The sequence below is a fragment of the Cebus imitator genome, unplaced genomic scaffold, assembly GCF_001604975.1.
Source record: "Cebus imitator isolate Cc_AM_T3 unplaced genomic scaffold, Cebus_imitator-1.0 Scaffold223, whole genome shotgun sequence".
Taxonomy (NCBI): domain Eukaryota; kingdom Metazoa; phylum Chordata; class Mammalia; order Primates; family Cebidae; genus Cebus; species Cebus imitator.
Window position 1 is genome coordinate 2,239,641 of NW_016107538.1, and position 4,665 is coordinate 2,244,305.

The 4,665-nt window shown below is 48.7% G+C and overlaps 1 long non-coding RNA gene across 3 annotated transcripts; it reads left to right on the forward strand.

Annotated features, from left to right (window-relative positions):
• Window positions 1-1,083: 1,083 nt before the first annotated feature.
• LOC108281302 lies at window positions 1,084-2,968 on the forward strand. 3 transcript variants are annotated; one of them, XR_005195194.1, is made up of 4 exons: window positions 1,084-1,452; window positions 2,180-2,245; window positions 2,735-2,790; window positions 2,878-2,968. It is a non-coding gene; the product is annotated as an uncharacterized LOC108281302 (long non-coding RNA). The 3 variants fall into 3 exon arrangements; XR_005195193.1 differs by having other exon boundaries at window positions 1,092-1,189; window positions 2,024-2,245; XR_001815936.2 differs by having other exon boundaries at window positions 1,092-1,189.
• Window positions 2,969-4,665: the final 1,697 nt, after the last annotated feature.

Consider the following 4,665-nt stretch of genomic DNA (forward strand, 5'->3'; position numbering starts at 1 on the left):
TGGCGCGATCTCGGCTCACCGCAACCTCCGCCTCCTGGGTTCAGGCAATTCTCCTGCCTCAGCCTCCTGAGCAGCTGGGATTACAGGCACACGCCACCATGCCCAGATAATACAATAGCATTTTTGTGGATGCCCAGAACATTCTGTCCAGAAACGCGCTCAGGAAGACAGGATCTAGAGCACAGGGGCAAAAATTGGCTGGATTTAGGTACAGCTGTTCTCCTGAGGGGTGTGGTTGGCGGTGGAGTTAGTTGCAAGCCTGAGGCTGTCCTAAAAGCTGGTTCTTGCCACCTCCTGATTCTGGAAGCGACAAAAAAGAGAGCAATAACTCAACTGTCTTCATTCTTGTACCAGTAGAACCGAGTAGAACTATATCCTGAAGGGTCCATCATGGAGAGTGTGGTGCGGAATGGAACCTGCATAAATATAAAATCAATCACTAAGGGATTTGGAGGAATGTGATAAGATATGTAAGTAGCTAGGAAACAGGAAATAAGAAATAGGAATAACGGGACACTTTTCTGGGCAGGGGCATGTAAGATGGCCCAGGGAGGTCCCCAGCTCTCCATGAACTGGAACACAGAACTTCTGTGATAGGAGCCCAAACGCCCATCGGAGGACCACCTGCTTCGGCTGCAGGGGCGTGGGAACCACTGAACCAGAATGTGACAGTGAGGCTCATTCGTTAGGATCCTGGCACAAGGCAGGACCTCAGGTGTGTGACTGTGGTGTTGGGCGCTCAGAAGTGGCGCTGCAGCCCTGTTTATTTCGTGGAGCGCGATAAAGGGACTGGACTTCTGCTCTCCCGACTTCCCCTTGTCTCTCCCTAAAAAATTCACAATAGTCCTCCATGGTTTATTAAACGCCCCGAGTGGCTCCAGTCTGCTTTCCCCAGGGCACCAACGTTAACCTTCCTTTTCGGGCCGCGCAAGAGCTTGTCTCTGGCGGTAGAACAAGCCGGGTATTTTGGGGGTCAGTGCAGGTTCTCACATCAGCCCGACTACCGCCAGTTCAAGTCCGGCGACCGGGCCGCGCCCGACTACATTTCCCAGGAGCCTCTGCACGTACTTCCGATTCCGGCTCCTTTGTGTGTACGGGCTCTGCGCGTGGCGCGTCTTGTGTCCTCCCTGTCCTTCCCTGCAGAGACCCTCCCCGTGTCTGGACCGGGGAGGAGCAGACGCTGGACAGGGTGTGAGTGTCCAGCAGTGGATTGTCAGATTTGGTGTCCCGGCTGCTCCCCATTGGGCCTTCCCCCAGGCCCGCAGATCTAATTTCTTCTGCTGGAGCTGGGACTCGGCCACCTTGACGCGCCCCCTCTGCCCCTGGAGCGTGTCTTTGGGCTTTGTGTGTGTGGCAGTGGGGTGCATGTCTGTTTCCTATCCGAGACACCTCTGGGTCGTTTGCTCGAAAACAGGCTGAGGGCCCGCGTAGCCTGGAGCACTTGGCTGGAAGGTGAGGCAGGTAGCGCCCAAGGCTCCCATGTCCGGGCCAGGTCAGGCACCAACGAGTCCCTTAGGTCTGCAGTATGGCAGAACCGTTTTATAGACTGACAGTGTGAATGTAGGAGGGGATGTGTATCTACATTTTCAGAGAGTGGTATTGCTCTTTGATATGAGTGTAGGCAGGTTACTCTTTGTGGTTCCTTTCTTGTAATTTGAGGTTTGTTGTATTGTAGCTACTTTTAAGTGGTGGTTGTGAGGATTAAATGGAATTTTGACATGCAACAGTTGACACAGGGCCAGACACCAAGTCAGGCATCAATGTGTCATCGATTTTTTTCAGCCATTTCCCCATTTGTACATAAGAAGGAAACACCCAGGAAGGAAAAGTAACGTGTTCTGGGTCACCCAGCCAACTATCACATTGTGGAAATTAGAATCCAGGCACTCCCAGCAGGGGCCTTTCCACCACCCTGCACTTGTGTGTTCATCAGGAACCTTACCTTTACTGCTGTCTGTAACTGTCTGCGTTCCCAGTATCTGACTCTTCAGGGCACTGGGTACTCAGACTTGCCTGTGTTTAGGGTTTCCTGAAGATTAAATGGCTGCTGAAGTTCTTAAGTTTAGCTTTTAGCTCAAAAGATACTGCTTCAGACTCTACATTCTGAGTAGAGTCTCAGAGAATGGAAAAAGAAATACAATGGAAAAGGAGAAAACTTCAATCCAGAATTTCTTGCCAGAGTTTCTGGGAGAATGCTGGCAATTCCCAGGAAGATATGTGAGAATGGAAAGGTTGCTACACCCAAGTGTAAGGTTTATTCTCTGTGAGGTCTATTGCCGAGTTTAAAAAATGAGGAAACTGAGGCCTGCATGAGAACAATTAGACGCCAATTTATTCCGCTCAAGAGAGGGTCTGTGGTCCCGGGCAAAGAGGCCAGGGAAGTCAGCCTGACTCCTCTCAGGCATAAGGTTATATATGGAGGGAAGGCACTCTGATTGGCTGTGGAGAAGCAGGACATGGACGTAGCAAGCTGCTATAGGTAGGTAGGCGGGATTTCTGGTGAGCGGGCTGGATGGGGCAATACACTATTGGGCAGGTCTTGGTGGGGCTCTTTTAAATTTTGGCAGGGTTTTTGAACGGCTGGCTAGGTGCCCAGTGCAGAGTTTAGTGTTGAGTGCAGAGGTGGGCGTGGCGAAGCTAGATGCTGAGTGCAGATTCTGGTGACGTAATTTTCAAGCATGGAGAGGGATGGGCCTGTCCCAGCTCCCAGTGAGGCAACCGGCCTTACACCAAGTAGTGGAGCAAAGGCTGTGATTATGGAGGATTGGACCTGCAATCTCCAGAACAGAGGTAAGAAGTAGAAATAAGAGAAGGTCCTGCTGTTAGCTAGGAATCTACAGTGTGCACACACAACCTCATTTTAGTCTTTCTTCACAGCAACCTTGTAAAATGTGTGTGGGCAGCACAGAGACCTTGGGCAAGTTAACAGTTTCCTCATCTGTAAATAATGATTTATGGAAAGTGCCTGATTTTACTAATATTCCCTTTTTATTTGAAGCTCTGAAAAAAACAAGATACCTTACTTCCATACTCTTTCCATTATACAAGCTGCCTCTCTGAAGGATGAGTGTAGGATAAGTCAGACTCCTTGGAAGAGGATAAATAAATAGGTATGGAGAAGCTGATGACTGGATTTAGCATTATAGCACATGGGCAAGCCCTAGTCCCTTGAACCTTCTGTGAACTCAGCCTGCGTCCCCAGGATCCATGGCCCTGCTGCTCAGTTCTGGCAGAATTAGGGACTGCTCCTCGTCTCCTTTTCAGTTTTCTCTTAAAAAGTACTTTCTCTTAAGGAGATACAAAGAGATGCCCCAGATTAGAAGGGACTTCCACAGTCTATCTCTAGTCTGTTTGGCTTTCCTCTAATATCCTGACCTCAGCCCACACTCAGCACCAAACTATGCACTCAACCCCCAGCCCGCTGTTGAAAAACCCCGCCAAAATATTTAAAGAAGCCCCACCAAACCCTACCCAGTAGCAGCCTGCCCCGTACGCCCCTGGCTGGCCCACTTACCCAAAGTCCCGCCTGCCTACCAATGACAGCTCGCTCCATGCATGTCCTGTTTCTCAACAGCCAATAAAGTTGCCTTTGCTTTGTTTCCCCAGTAGCCAATCAAGGCCCGCTTACCCAAAGTCCCGTCTACCTACCAATGATAGCTCACTCCATGCATGTCCTGTTTCTCAAGAGCCAATGAAATTGCCTTCACTTTGTTTCCCAATAGCCAATCAATTGCCCCCCCCTCCCTATAAAACCCCACGTCGTGAACAGCTGGGTGCGACTTCTTTGGCCCCTTCTTGGACCACAGAACCTTGCCTGGGAGCTAAATAAATTAGTTTCTCATTTTCTTAATACTTGCCTCAGTTTCCTCATTTTACCTCAGCAATAAACCTTACACTATACTTTGATAATGACTGAGGTCTAGAAATAACTACTTCTGTGGCTGGATGCGGTGGCTTACGCCTGTAATCCCAGCACTTTGGGAGGCCGAGGCAGGCAGATCACAGGTCAGGAGTTTGAGACCATCCTGGCTAACATGGTGAAACCCCATATCTACTAAAGAATACAAAAAATTAGCAGGGCATGGTGGCACGTGCCTATAGGTCCAGCTACTCGAGAGGTTGAGGCAAAAGAATCACCTGAACCCAGGAGCCAGAGGTTGCAGTGAGCCGAGATCACGCCACTGCACTCCAGCCTGGGCAACAGCGAGACTCTATCTCAAAAAAAAAAAAAAAAAAAAGAAAGAAAGAAATAACTACTTCTTCCCCCAAACAAATCCACAAGGAGCTTTAAGTATTGCTTTTTGGAAATGGAGATGGAGATGGGTGGAGAGAGGATTGAAGAAATAATAAACTGTAGAATATTAGGAAAATATATAATTATATGTAGAATAAGATAAATAGCATGTAACCCTACTACCTTGAGATAAGCTCAAAGAAGTGCTCAAAGTTAATCAGCAGTTTTCTCCCTATAGGCAAAAAATCAAAATGGAGAAGTAAATCACAAGCAGAAGTTTGCCTGTTGGGCGTAGAATCAGACCAGGGGAATTTGGGGCTCATTCATTAATTCATTCACAATACTTAGGGACTGCTGTCTACCAAGTACACTGTGCTTGGTGCTTAGGGTGCAGGGGTGAATGATATGACACATGCAGTTTAGTGGAGCGT